Source organism: Heterodontus francisci, chromosome 3 (genome assembly GCF_036365525.1).
Source record: "Heterodontus francisci isolate sHetFra1 chromosome 3, sHetFra1.hap1, whole genome shotgun sequence".
NCBI classification, from domain to species: Eukaryota; Metazoa; Chordata; class Chondrichthyes; order Heterodontiformes; family Heterodontidae; genus Heterodontus; species Heterodontus francisci.
In genome coordinates this window covers 28,041,302-28,056,949 of record NC_090373.1, presented here as the reverse complement: position 1 = coordinate 28,056,949, position 15,648 = coordinate 28,041,302, and the positions used below count along the sequence as shown (strand labels likewise).

The 15,648-nt window shown below is 45.5% G+C and overlaps 1 protein-coding gene across 3 annotated transcripts in view; it reads right to left on the bottom strand.

Moving 5' to 3' along the window:
• spast (spastin) overlaps nt 1-15,648 on the bottom strand; it is a 139,815-nt gene that overhangs the window by 8,004 nt on the left and 116,163 nt on the right. Inside the window, exon 18 of one of the 3 annotated variants that reach the window (XR_010970915.1) lies at nt 2,039-2,372. The exons of the other annotated variants lie outside the window; for them this stretch is intronic. The gene's annotated coding sequence lies outside the window, so the exon portion shown is untranslated. Of the gene's footprint in view, nt 1-2,038; nt 2,373-15,648 lie in introns of those variants that run through there. 3 annotated transcript variants of the gene reach the window in all.

Below are 15,648 nucleotides of genomic sequence, written 5' to 3'. Positions count from 1 at the left end.
GATGGTAATGGATCTGTTACTAAGGATCACCGCTTGCTTATCATCACGAAGCAGGTGAAAGATGGTCATGAATTTTGGAGGATATCCATACTTCAACAGAATCTTCCAGAGTGCCTCACGATTTACAGAGTTAAAGGCCTTTGTCAAGTGAAAAGAAAATGCTATGTAGAGAGGTTGATGTTGTTCGTGTTGTTTTTCTTGTAGTTGGCAAGCTGTGAAAATCATGTCGGCAGTGCTGCTCGATGGCCTAAACTCACATTGAGATTCGGGGAGAATCTCTTCAGCAAGTGTAACGAGTCGGTTCAGAAGGATTCTTGTAATCTTTCCTGCAATGGAGAGCAGGAAGATGCCTCTGTCATTTCCACAGTTGGATTTGTCCCCTTTCTTGAAGATTGTCACAATCACAGTGTCCTTGAGATCAATTGGAACTTCTTCATTCCAGATGTGCAGGATGAGGGTGCGGAGCTGTAATGTTAGTTCCTCTTCTCCGTGCTTCAAGATTTCAGTGGGGATTTCATCACCTCCTCCAGCTTTGTTGTTCATCATTTATATAATGGCTTTCATCACCTCCATAGTTGCTGGTGGAGTTCCGAGCTCGTCTCTAACTGAATGTTGGGGGATGGAGTTGAAAACACTCACGTCAACAATCTGTTCTTGATTGAAAAGTTCTTCAAAATGTTCCCTCCAACGGGCATTGACAGCTTCCTGTTCCTCGATCGGATCTCCCCCATCCTTAGGTCTCAAAGGAGCTTGACCTTGAGTACTTGGGCCATAAATGGTTTTTGTGGCAGCAAAGAAGCCACGGATATCATTCATATCAGTGAGATGCTGAAGTTCCTTTGTCTTGTCTGTCCACCAGCTGTTCTTCATGTTGCAGGTACTCCTTTGTACCTCTGTCTTTGCTTGTTGTTAAGCCAGTTTCTTTTGCTTATATTTGGGTCATTTTGCCAGGCACAGAAAATCTTGGGCTTGCAATCAATCAGTTCATTGATATTCTGATCATTTTCATCAAACCAGTCCTGATGTTTCCTGACAGAAAATCCAAGTGTATCTTTACAGGTATTGATGATATTGGACTTAAGGACATTCCAAGCACTGTGGACGCTCTTCTTCATTGAAGTTTGAAAATTTTTCTCTAGAATCGATCTCTTTTGATAGCATCCTGCAGAGCTTCGATGTTGATCTTTCGTGGACATCTCTTCTGTTGCATTCGTTGTTTGGGAGCCAGTTTGATGGACATGATTGAATGAATAAGCCAATGATCGGTCCAGCAGACATCAGCTCCTGTCATTGCTCTGGTGGTGTGGACATCTTTGTGATTCTGGGCATGAATGATGATGGAATCGATCAGATGCCAGTGTTTGGACCATGGGTGTTGCCATGACGTTTTGGACTTATTCTACTGGTGGAACAGGGTATTGGTGATGCTAAGCTCATGTTCTGCATTGAGATATTTCAGATGGCACATCTTGCTCTGCCTTTTCTACCGTTGAATACTTGTTTGCCAGAGCCCCAGCTGGTGATTATTTCTATGCTTCCTAACAGGCCTTCACGGTAACCAAAGCGGCCCAGGACATGAAGAGTCCCACCGGACTTCACCCTGTTTTGATCAACCCTTTCTTACACATTGCCCAGGTTCTGGGGTGAGGACAAGGGGATGGACTTTGGAAGCTTCCTGTGAAGTTACAGCACAGCAGAAGGACCCGCTCTGAGGAAGTCCCCAACACGTGTCTCTCGTCAACTCTTAATCCAGTCGGCACTTGTCCATTGTTTCTTGGAATGACAGTCGAGTTGCCAACTCTAGTGAGTCATATTCCTGGAGGTACCATCACATGACTTGCTGCCTCCACCATCCCGCCCCCACACTTCTGCCATTGGTTGCTCAGCATGTCCGTTATCACACATATCTTCCCAAGAGAATTGACTCTTCATTACCCAAGTGACTTTCCCATCACCACCACCTCCACTTCCCAATCATCTCCAATATGTTTTATAACTATTAAACAAAAATGCTCAAAGTAAACGGGAAAAAACTTTAACAAACTCATGATTTTTCTCCCAGGTTTTCTGTGTATGGGAGATCAAGCTTTATTTTCTGGAGGACAATCCTGGAGGGTTGGAAACCCCTGGATGACAGTTGCACTTTACCCTTCGTTTAAGGGTAATCAGTTTTGAAGGGTGAGAAAAGAGGGGGAGGAGGTTTAGCCGCGTAGACAGAATTAGCTAGGACAGATGGGAATGTCACCACAGGCGTTCCTGATCTCCAGCGCCTCATAATCTGGATTAGTATAATGAGCTGTGTAAATCGGCAAAGGCAGTGGCAGCATTAGCTCAGTGTTATCAGGTGTAGTAACTCTGTAATCCCAGGTTGTCTATAAAACAAGTGAACATGTTTGAGTTTGGTAGTCTAAAGTGAGAATAACACTTCCCGTAAACATTCAGAAAATCATGTAGCACACAATCAACAAGATTAGGCCAACCCCTTTTCTACAGAATCATCCTGGGTCATACTGAACTGTCCAGCAGTTTGCATTTCCCTAACGCCTTTCACGATCTCAAGACATCCCAAAGCGTTTTAAAGCCAATGAAGTACTAATTGAAGTGTAGTCACTGGTGTAATGTAGGAAATGTGGCAGCCAATATGCACACAGCAAGATCCCATAAACAGCAATTAATGACCAGATCATCTGTGTTCTTTGCAAGTCCATTTATTCGAGCATTAACAGTTGGCCCAGGACACCGGGGAAAACTCCCCTGCTCTTCTTTCAAATAGGGGCAAGGGATCTTTTACAACTGCCTGAGAGGGCAGACGGGGCCTCGGTTTATTGTCTCACTTGAAAGCTATCAGGGTATAAATCCAGCTTGGGCAGTAACACAGAATGGGCAACAGGGAATCGGCAGCCATTTCCTTTCTCATTGACTTCAATTGAAACAAGAATCAGGCAGGCTGTAGTAAAGGCCTGCTACCCGACCCGAACCCGATGGGACCCGACGATATGTGTTGGGTTTGGGTTGGGTTGGGCCACTCTTCTGGATCCGGCCTTCTGGCTCGGGTCAGGTCGGGTCGGGCCAGGTCCAGGTCGGGCCAGTTCCAGGTCGGGCTGGGTCCTGGGACAGACAACAAGAATTGCAGGTAAGTGTTAAAAGTTAAAAACTTACCTGAGCTGCGAGTCCAGGAGGTCAAGCAGAGAAACTGAGTCTGCGCAGTGAGCGTGCGAACGTGTGATGACATCATCACACTCATGCTGCAGCTTCCGGCAGATTCAGAATCGGAAGGTAATAAAGGGAACATTGCAGTGGTCGGGTCAGGCTCGGGTCGGGGCTGGTCGGGCTCAGGTCGGGTTGTTGTCGGGGGGCGGTGGGGAAATGGAGGGACTCGGGCCAGGTCGGGCTCAGGTCCCATGTGGTTCTGTCGGGTGTGGGTCGGGTTTTTTTTCTGTGAGGCCTTTAGGCTGTAGAATCTGCAGATTCACTATTGCCCACTTTGTGCTTTCGTCCAAGATGAATTTATACCCCAACACCTCTGGCAATGCAGACCCCCTGTCACGATTGCACTGAAATAACAGCTTAGATAAAGTGCTGAAGTCACTGGAGCAGGGCTCAAATCTATGACCTTCAGACACAAAGGTAAAGGTACTATCAACAGAGCCAGACAGGTACCTGACTGGTTAGAACACATAGAGTTTGCTGGTTCAAAGATCAAGTCAAGTAAATGAACTAAATTTTACTGTTTCTCTGATTATCACCTCAACCCTCAGAAAGTTAATTATGCAGACATAACAGAACAAAGTCCGTGCAGTTTAAACAGCAGTTGCTATGGAAATGCTATATTCAGAGAATTCAGTCCAGTTTTACACACAGTTAAAACACTAAGGGGGAAATTCATAGCTCCACTTCATTGAGCATTACACAAATGATGTTAATTCTCCAGTGGCAGAAAGCCCTGTTCAGAGATCTTCAATAATATTAATGAGGAAACCCGCACAGGTCATGCAGTGCTGTCAGTCCCTGGGGAATTAAGGTAGTCTGCCTAGTGCCCAATGAAGTGGTGCTACATGAACAAATGTTTCCCCCTAAATGTTGCTAATGATGTTATTTCCTTTTTGAGGTATAACACGTCAGGGGTTGGGCTCATTTCCAGTCGAGTTAATAACCCTCCAGGATTGTTGCACCCCTCTGATTCTGGCCTCTTGTGCATCTTTGATTTCTTTCACTACATGATTGGTGGCTGTGCCTTTCCACCTCTCTTACTTCCTTTAAGTCATTCCTGAAAACCTACTGCTATCCTTATGTGTCTCGGTTTGTCTGAGAATTGCTCCTGTGAAGCGCCTTGGGATGTTTCATTACATTAAAGATGCTAAATGAATGCCAGCTGTTGTTGTAAAGTCAACCATGGATCATCTTCCTGTCATTTTGATCTTGCACTCTTTATGTCATGTGCTTACGTTGCCAAGAAAAACGGGATGAGAAAAAGCTGTCCACACAACATACTGTTCCTTCTAGTGTGGTGTCACCGGCAAACATGGATATACAACTCTCTCCATTCCTTCATCCAAGCCATTATATATATATATGTATATCTATATGTGTGTATAATACATGGTGAAAAGCAGAGGCCCCAGAACAGACAGGTGGGCAATATCACTTGTCACATCACCAATCAGAATGTATTCCCAATCAGGATTTAGCCTCTTATTCATAATCCTGGATTCAACTAATACATAGAATAAGGAATTCAGGAGAAACTTCTTTACCCAGAGAGTGGTGAGAATGTGGAGTGTGTTCCCACTGGGAGTAGTTATAGCCAGTAGCATAGATGTGTTCAAGGGAATGCTAGATAAGTACACGATGGAGAAAGTGTGATAGTGTGAGATGAAAGTAGAGATGGGTGGAGGCTTGTGTGGAGTATAAAGACTGGCATAGACCAGTGGGGCAGAATGGCCTGTTTCTTATGCTGTAAGTACTGTTTAAGTGAGATACCTGCCTAAGCTCAACACTGCAGTGGTGCAGTTTCAGTGCTGAATTTAATTTACTGAGATGCCTGGGTTTAGAACATGCTCTCACATGATCATACACTCCTAATCTCCTGCAGAGTTACTGGCAGAGTTCAATATGGTAAGAAAGTTCAAACTATAGTCATGATCCAAAAATACCCCTCCACTTCCTGTGTCATAAATGGAGCTTACCATCGACGAGCCTGAAAATGATGGTGTCTACCTTGGCCAGCAAAGCACTCCCTAAGAGCTGTCAGTCATGGCTCAGTGAGATCTTACCTCTAAGCCAGAAGGGCCACGCCAAACACAAGCATAAAATCTAGGTTGATGGTCCCCGTGCAGTACTGATGGCCTGTTACACTGTCAGAGGTGCTGTCTTTCAGTTGAGAAGTTAAGCTGAAGCCCTGTCTACTCTCTCAGGTGGATGTGAAAGTTCTCACAGTGCCTATTGCAAAGCAGAGAGGGGAGTTCTCCCTTGTGGCCAAGCAAAATATTTATGCCTCAACAAACATCAGTAAAAGAAATACCTGGTCATTTATCTGATTGCTGTTTGTGGGAGCTTGCTGTGTGCAAATTGGCTGTCACGTGTTTCCTACATCACAACAGTCACTGTATAAATGCAAGTCCTTTCTTTCATTGATTTGATCCAGTTTTCAAATGAGCAAGCAGCACAGTTCCCTGTTTAAATATGCAAATTGTGCCAGTAATTAGGCCCAGGCTGTGATTTTCAGGTGCAAGAGGATTGTTAAAAAAAAACAAAATACTGCTCCCTCCCCCCACCTCCGAACCACATGTAACCAACAAACACCGAATATTCCAAACAATGCAACTTTTAAAAAGCTCTTTGCTGCATGAGCAAGTTGGGCAGTTCAGTAAAACGGAGACAGACACAGATGGAATCCATAATTAGCGTCTCTGCTTTTAGTCAATGTGCAGTCCAGCACCAGGGTGGGAGACTCGTTCTAAGCACTAATGGCCACTGGCACGAAACATGTGGCACCGCAAAGTATACACCCTCTGCCAACAGCCAGCCCTTCACAGATACCCAGTTATTATCCTGTGGTGATGTGGCCACATGCCACACATGATTATATTCAGATTCAGCCTCCATGCTGGGGTAGGTTGATCTATAAAAAGCAAGGTTCGCCTAACGTGATGGGAAAGAGGAACAACATGTTGATGCTATGTCACTATTTTTATTGGAACCAGCCCTTGGCTCAGTGGTTTGTATCCCTGCCTCTCAATACAAAGGTGTAAGGTTTAATCCCTGCTCCAGCCAGTCTCAGTGATTGCAGCCTGGAGTTCCAGACCTGCATTCTGTATTGATAGCCAGCAGGATACATGTGCCTGGTGGGTGTAGGAGTCTATATAACCCTCCTGCTGTATAGGATGAACCACCCCAATCAACTGGGTTAAAACTGATTAGGGCCATGGAAGGAGTGTCTGAGTCAAGGTGTCTCAACATGTGAATCCTACATTACTTCACACTATTCATCTTTGTGACGATATGATAAAAACAACAGTCCACATGAACCTCATCTCAGCATAGCCTTTTATCCCTTTCTCCCTCCTGTACTTATAAAGCTTCTCCTTAAATGCCGGAGGGGAGACCCGAAGGCGGTTATCTATCATTTATCAGGCAGCTTTCCAGCAACTCCTGCAGCAGAGCTGGCACCAAACAGTAGTTTTTTTCCTTTCCTTTGGACAATACTAGCAATGCCGAGAGGAGAGTCCTGATGCTTGGACATTGACGTAGACTATGAGCGCCAGGGATTAAATCCAACGATGGGAAAGATCATTGCATCTCATTGGATAGTGACCGCCCGCCTCAAGCTGGGCAGCCCTCAGTCAGTTCAGTGCTGTCTTGCCACGACCTGCTTGCTTCAATGAGTGCTTGGATATTACAGACTCATCTCTCGACAGGCAGGTTGATAATCTAGGCACCAGGCAAAACAAACTCAACAAAGATGACACCAGTCCTTTGTATCGCAAACTGGAATGTAAGGACCATGCCTCCGGGTCTTACAGATGACCTTCTGCAGGTCGATGATTCAGGCAAGACAGCTGTGATCGACAAAGAACTCATGAGGCTCTAGGTGGACATTGCTGTATTGCAAGAAACTAGGCTCACTCAAAGTGGATCCCTTAAAGACAATCACTACACGTTCTTCTGGCAGGGGAAAGTCCAAGAGGCAACATGTGAGCATGGAGTGGGTTTCACAGTAAAAAAACATACTACTTGCGATGATTGAACCCCCCACAGAAGGCATAGAGAAGCTTCTTACTCTTCGCTTGTCAACAAGCGTGGGCCCAGTTAATCACATGTGAATCTATGCCCCGACATTCACCTCTATCCTAGATGTCAAGGATCAGTTCTATGAGACACTTGATGCTGTCATCCGCAGAATTCCCAGCACCAAGGGATTGTATCTTCTAGGGGACTTCAATGCAAGGGCGGGTACCGACTACACAGCTTGGCCAACCTGAATAGGGCACTAGGGAATTGGCAAGATGACGAAAATGGACAGAGGTTGCTGGAGTTATGCTGTTAGCGTGGATTCTCTGTGATGAGCAGCTACTTCCAGACCAAGCCATGCCACAAGGTGTCCTGGCGACATCCAAGATCACGCCACTGGCACCAGATAAGACGTTATCATCACCAGATGTACCATCCTCAGCACTCACAGCTTTCACAGTACTAAATGTGACACTGACCAGTCCCTGGTGTGTAGCAAGGTCAGGCCCCAACCAAGGAAGCTAAACCACTCCAAGAAGAAAGGTCGTCCTCGGATCAACACTTGCTGTACCACTGACCCAAAAAGACCCAGGAGCTCCTTGACATCCTCGATCAGGCTCTTTCGGACAACAGTGCCCAAGGCCTGAGTGCAGTGTCAAAGTGGAATCATCTATGTGCCACCATCTATAACTGTACTCACTGCGTATGGGAAAAGAGATCGGAGGAATGCTGACTGCTTTGAGGCTTATTGGACTGAAATGGAGCAAGTTACTGCAACTAAGAACAGAGCCCTCATGAACTACAAGCAAGTCCCCAGCAAACAAAACCTAGATGCTCTCAGAGCTGCCAGCAACAAGTCTCAACAGGCTGCTCGGCACTGCGCCAATCAATACTGTTAAAACTCTGCAACAGCATACAATCTGCTGCTGTATCTGGGGATGCTAGAGGAATGTATGAAGGAATTAAGAAAGCAACTGGCCCAGCAGTAACTAAATCAGCACCTTTGAAGACAAAGACAGGGGCGATCATTACTGAACCTAGCAAGCAGATGGAAAGGTGGGTCGAGCATTGCCTCGAACTCTATGCAACGGAGAACATTGTCACTGAAGTATCCATTCCAGATTTCCCTGTCATGGAGGAGCTGGACAGCAAACCCATCATAGTAGAGCTCAACAAGGCCATCAACCATCTTGCTAATGGTAAAGCCTCGGGAAATGATGGTATTCCACCTGGAGTCATCAAAAGTGGAAAACTGGCACTGCTGCAGCATCTCCATGAACTTCTGTGTCTCTGTTGGAAGGAATGATCTGTGCCTCAAAACATGCGTGATGCAAACATAGTCACCTTGTACAAAAACAAGGGGGATCATAGTGACTGCAACAACTACTGAGGCAGCTCCTTGCTAAGTATTGTGGGGAAGGCCTTGCTCATGTTGCTGTGACCAGATTGCAGAGCCAGGCGTCATGCATTTATCCTGAGTCTCAGCATGGCTTCAGAGAATCATAGAACCATCGAGCTGGAAGATCAACAGTCGACATGATTTTCTCACTTCAGCAGTTACAGGAGAAGTACTGTGAGCAATGCAGACCACTCTACATTGTCTTCATAGACCTCACTAAGGCCTTTGATCTTGTCAGCAGGGATGGACCCTTTAAACTCCTATGGGATATAGGCAGCCCTCCCAGACTCTTGGATGTCATCTCTTCTTTCCATGAGAACATGCACAGTTCCATCAGTTACAATGGAGCAACATCAGACACTTTCAAGATCAGCAGGGGGTTAAAGCAGGGCTGCAACCTAACCCCAACTCTCTTTGGCATATTCTTCTCCATGTTGCTCTTGTATGTTTTTGGCCACTTAAATAAGGGTGCCCACCTGCATACCAGAGCTGAAGGCAAGCTGTTCAACATGGCAAGACTGTGCGCCAAGACCAAAGTGGGTGAAGTCCTAGTCCATGAATTGCTGTTTGCTGATGGCGCTGTGCTGACATCCCATAATGAAGTTCACTTGCAGCAGCTTGTCGATCGGTTCTCCCGGGCCTGCAAGGAGTTTGGACTGACGTTCAGTGTTAGGATGATCGAAGTTATGGGCCAGGATGTAGAGACAACACCTTCCATCAACATCAACAACCTCACTTTGGAGGTCGTCGACAGCTTCACATACCCTGGATCAACAGTCACCAGTAATCTGTCCCTTGATGCTGAAATCAGCAGCAGGATTGCCAAGGCTGCAGCTGTCATGTCAAAGTTGAAAAGGTGAGTGTGGACCAACAGCAAAAAAATACAAAGCTCCATGTGTACCAGGCCTGTGATCTCAGCACCCTCCTTTATAGCAGTGAAGCATCAACAACTTATGCAAGCCAAGAAAAACTGAACGGCTTCCACCTCCGCTGCCACAGAAGAATATTGGGCATCTCCTGGCAGGACAGACTGCCGAATACGGAAGTACACCAGGAAGTCCTTGCTGCTGACAGAGTGGCTGGAGAATGGTGGTCAGGAAGGACGTGGAAAAAGCAGAGGACAAAAGAAACAACCAGATGGTGGAAAAGAGAGCCCGGCAGAAGGAGGAAACATCAGTTGACCTTGGACCAATGTTATTCATCTATGACAGCTGTGGAAGGGGTTGCCACTCATGAGTCGCCCTCTACAGCCAGAACGGATGATGTTCAATCCAGAAGTGAAATACACCCTCGGTACAGTCCATCGTCTCCGAAGACAGACAGCTGCCTTAAATGCCTCTGTGCTATTTGCTTCAAACATTTCCTCTGGTAGCGAATTCCACATTCTAACCATTCTCTGGGTGAGGAATTTCCTATTGGATTTAACAGTATATTTATGGCCCCTAGTTTTGGATTCCCCCTACAAGTGGAAACATCTTCTCCATATCAATGCTGTACTTCATTCAAACCTGGATTAATTTGGAAATTGCATGAGGCTCCATGTCATATCAGCATGTGCTAGTTGTTCCTGTGCTGGTCCATTTCTTCATGATTGAATAGATTAAGGGAATGCAGTGGATATGGTGTAAATGGATTTCCAGAAGGCATTGGATAAGGTGACTCACAAGAGATCTTTTAACAACATTCAGTCAAATAGTATGAGAGGAAATGTGGCAGCACAAACAGGAAATTGATTGACGGACAGAAAAAAAGTAGTAAGGTAATTGTAGCTGGAAATGCTGTAGCACGGGGTCAGTGCTGGATTCATTTTTACACTTCATTTGAGCATACGAACGACAATCTCGAAGTCTGCAGCTAACACAAAGATACAGGCTTTGACAAATCATAGAATGGTTACAGCACAGGAGGAGTCCATGCCTGCTGTCTGCAAGAGCTACTCAGCTAGTCCCACTCTCCAGCCTTTTCCCCATAGCCCTGCAAATTATTTCTCTTCAGATAATTATCCGATTCCCTTTCGAAAGCCTCAATTGAATCTGCCTCTATCACACTCTCGGGCAGTGTATTCCAGATCCTAACTACCTGCTACAAAAAAAAAAGGTTTTCCTCATGTCACCATTGCTTCTTTTGCTAGTCACCCTAAATCGATGTCCTCTGCCAGTGGAATCAGTTTCTCCCTATCTACTCGGTCCAGACCCCTCATGATTTTGAACACCTCTATCAAATCTCCTCTTAATCTTCTCTTCTTGAAGGAGAACAGCCCCAGCTTCTCCAACCAAACCACATTACTGAAGTTCCTCACCCCGGAACCATTCTCATGAATCTTTTCTGCACCCTCTCCAATCTCTTCTCATCCTTTCTAAAGTGTGATGCCCAGAATTGGACATAAAACTCCACCTGAGGTCAAATCAGTGTTTTATAAAGGTTCACCATAACTTCCTTGCTTTTGCACTCTATGTCTCTATTTATAAAGCCCAGGATCACATATGCCTTATTAACCACTTCTCAACCTGCCCTGCCACCTTCAATGATTTGTGCACATACAATCCCAGGTCTCTTTGCTCCTGAAACCGTTTTAGAGTTGTATCCTTTTTTTTTGTATTGCCTTTCCTCATTCTTCCCACCAAAATATACCTCTTCACACTTCTCCGAATTAAATTTCAGTTGCCATGTGCCTGCCCATTCCACTAGCCTATCTGTGTCCTCTTGAAGTCTATCATTATCCTCCTTACAGTTCACAAAACTTACAAGTTTTATGTCATCAGCAAATTTTGAAATTGTGCCCTGTACACCCAAGTCTGGGTCATTAATATAGAGCAAGAAAAGCTGTGGTCCAAATACTGACCCTGAGGGAACTATATACCTTCCTCCAGTGTGAAAACAACCATTCACCACTGCTTTGTTTTCTGTCACTCAGCCAACTTCATATCTATGCCGCCACTGTCTCTTTTATTCCAGACTTTGCAGACAAGCCTGTCAGGTGCCCCTTTATCAAACGCCTTTTGGAAGTCTCTGTACACCACATACACCACATCAATGACATTAACCTCATCAATCCTCTCTGTGACCTCATCAAAGAGCTCAATCAAGTTAGTTAAACACGATTTACCTTTAACAAATCCGTACTGGCTTTCCTTAATTAAAGAGTAAGGAAGGTTATAAAAGACTACAGGAAGACATGGACAGGTTAGAGGAATGGGGAGACAAGTGCTAAATACAATTTACCTGTCATCAGCTGGTTCATCAGTGACCAGAAGTGGCAATGTTCGCTGATGATTGCACAGTTTTCAGTTCCATTCACAATTCCTCAGATCATGAAGCAGTCTGGCCCACATGCAGCAAAACCTGGGCAATATTTAGGCTTGGGCTGATAAGTGACAAGTAACATTCAAGTGCCAGGCAATGACCATCAGCAATAAGAGAGAATTAAATCACCTCCTCACTGACATTCAACAGCATTGCCACTGCTGAAGCCCCCACCATCAACATCTCTTCCTCAAAAAGCAGTGCAAGCAGACTCTTTAAATATTTTTCAGGCAGGGGTAGATAGATTCCTGATAAGCAAGAGGCAAATGGTTATCGAGGATAAACGGGAATGTGGAGTTGAGGTTACAATCAGTTCAGCCATGATCTTGTTGAATGGCGGAGTAGGCTCGAGGGGCCGAGTGGCCTACTCCTGTTTCTAATTCGTATGTTTGTATATTCTAATGTCACTATTGACCAGAAGCACACCTGGACCAGCCATATATATACTGTGGCTGCTAGGGCAGGTCAGAAGCAGAGAATACTCTCCACTTGCCTGGGTGGCTGCAGCTCCAACAACACTCAAGAAGCATGACACAATGCAGGACAAAGCAGCCCGCTTGATTGGCACCCCATCCGCAAACATTCACTCCCTCCACCACCGACGCACAGTGGCAGCTGTGTGTACCATCTACAAGATGCACTGCAGCAACGCACTAAGGCTCTTTCGACAGCACCTTCCAAACCCACGACCTCTACCAACTAGAAGGACAAGGGCAACAAATGCATGGAAACACTACCACCAACAAGTTCCCCTCCAAGTTTCACACCATCCTGACTTCACTGTCACCAAACCTATGACCTACTCCAACTAGAAGGAATAGGAGAGCAGGTGCATAGGAACACCATCACCTCCAGGTGTCCCTCCAAGTCACAGGTTATCCGCTCTTTCACATATATTGCCGTTCCTTCATCATCTCTGGGTCAAAATCCTGGAACTCCCTCCCTTACAGCATTGTGGGTCTACCTGCACAACATGGACTGCAGCAGTTCACGAAAGAAGACCCACTGTCTCACTAATTTGATTGATTTTGTTGAGGAAGTGACGAAGATGATTGATGAAGGAAGGGCAGTGGATGTTATCTATATGGACTTCAGTAAAGCCTTTGACAAGGTCCCGCATGGCAGACTGGTACAAAAGGTGAAGTCACATGGGATCAGAGGTGAGCTGGCAAGATGGATACAGAACTGGCTCTGTCATAGAAGACAGAGGGTATCAGTGGAAAGGTGTTTTTCTGAATGGAGGGATGTGACTAGTGGTGTTCCGCAGGGATCAGTGCTGGGACCTTTGCTTTTTGTAGTATATATAAATGATTTGGAGGAAAATGTAGCTGGTCTGATTAGTAAGTTTGAGGACGACACAAAGGTTGGTGGAGTTGCGGATAATGATGAGGATTGTCAGAGGATACAGCAGGATACAGATCGGTTGGAGACTTGGGCGGAGAAATGGCAGATGGAGTTTAATCCGGACAAATGTGAGGTAATGCATTTTGGAAGGTCTAATGCAGGTGGGAAGTATACAGTAAATGGCAGAACCCTTAGGAGTATTGACAGGCAGAGAGATCTGGGCGTACAGGTCCACAGGTCACTGAAAGTGGCAACGCAGGTGGATAAGGTAGTCAAGAAGGCATACGGCATGCTTGCCTTCATCGGTCGGGGCATAGAATATAAAAATTGGCAAGTCATGCTGCAGCTGTACAGAACTTTAGTTAGGCCACACTTGGAATATTGCATACAATTCTGGTCGCCACACTACCAGAAGGATGTGGAGGCTTTGGAGAGGGTACAGAGGAGGTTTACCAGGATGTTGCCTGGTCTGGAGGGCATTAGCTATGAGGAGAGGTTAGATAAACTCAGATTGTTTTCACTGGAACGACAGAGGTGGAGGGGCGACATGATAGAGGTTTACAAAGTTATAAGCGGCATGGACAGAGTGGATAGTCAGAAGCTTTTTCCTAGGGTGGAAGAGTCAGTTACTAGGGGACATAGGTTTAAGTTGAGAGGGGCAAAGTTTAGAGGGGATGTGCGAGGCATGTTTTTTACACAGAGGGTGGTGAGTGCCTGGAACTTGCTGCCGGGGGAGGTGGTGGAAGCAGGTACGATAGCGACGTTTAAGAGGCATCTTGACAAATACATGAATAGGATGGGAATAGAGGGATACGGTCCCCGGAAGTGCAGAAGGTTTTAGTTTAGGCAGGCATCAAGATCGGCGCAGGCTTGGAGGGCCGAATGGCCTGTTCCCATGCTGTACTGTTCTTTGTTCTTTGTTCTTTGTCACCTTCTCAAGGGGCAACTCGGGATGAGCAATAAATGCTGGCCTTTCTAGCAATGCTGACATCTCGAGAACAAAAAAAAGGAAAGCACATCCTAGATTTTCCAAATAGCTCTGAGTTTCATGTAAAAACTATCTCCAAAGAGTTAAATCGACATGAAGTATTAGATAAAGGAATTCCAGCTTTAGTACACAAGGCTTTTCTTGGTTAAGAGTTTGTTTACATTTCTACATCTTGTTATGTCTCATTCATCTCCGACAATGATATCACTCTCCCCACACCTGGCGTACACCAGTGAGAACCTTTTGTACAAGGGCACCAATGCTCCCACAGCACGATACTGTATGTACTGAGGTGAGGGTGGTGACTGTGGGCAATGAGGTGACAAGCAATAAGTTGTGGGGTGTGTGTTATGCAATGTCAATTGTAGACTGTGGAGTGTGGGTTTGGGGAAGGAACATGAGGTGTCAGTCATGAGGTTTAGTTCTGGAGTGACCATTTGGGCAGCACAGTGTTGCAGTGGTTAGCACCACAACCTCACAGCTCCAACGACCCGGGTTCAGTTCTGGGTACTGCCTATGTGGAGTTTGCAAGTTCTCTCTGTGCCCATGTGGGTTTCTGCCGGGTACTCTGGTTTCCTCCCACAACCAAAGACTTGCAGGTTGATAGGTAAATTGTCCATAGTGTAGGTAGATGGTAGGGGATATGGGATTGATGTAGGATTAGTATAAATGAGTGGTTGTTGGTCAGCACAGACTTGGTGGGCTGAAGGGCCTGTTTCAGTGCTGTATCTCTAAATTAAATAAATTACTGGCCCTGTCCTATATTAATGTGGGAAGAAGAGAGAAAGGGAAGACTTGCATTTCTTTAGCACCTTTCACAGCCTCAGGATGTCCCAAAGCGCTTTATGGCGAATTAAGTACTTTTGAAGTGTTGCCATGTCAGAAACGCAACAGCCAATTTATGCATGGCAAGCTCCCACAAACAGCAATGTGATAATGATCTTAACCTGTTTTGGAGTACTGCTCAAAACAGAGGCATTTTGTCAAAGCTTTTCGTCTTGTACTCATCAGGACAATTCGCAAGAATACCAATGCAAGGGAAAGCAACAAATTTATACTGTATGAGATGAGAATGCTGATTGGTTGGCAAATGGACTCTGATAGTTAGAGGCGTTGTCATGGAGAATGCACCAGTTTATGGTGACTGATAGCTAACTGTCAAGCTTTGTTTAAAATTTAAACCAGGCAGCTTGACTCTGACTGGTCAAGGCATTGCCCTGAGGAATGAAACAGCGAATGGCTGTCACTTATTTTGGTTAGCTGAAACAGGCGCAATGTGTGTACATGTTTTTTCTGTCTGCAAAGAATAGGGCCCGGTGTATTAATATATGTAGTTTCCAGTACACACAAATGCACCACACTGCGAGCCTGACGATCTTAAATC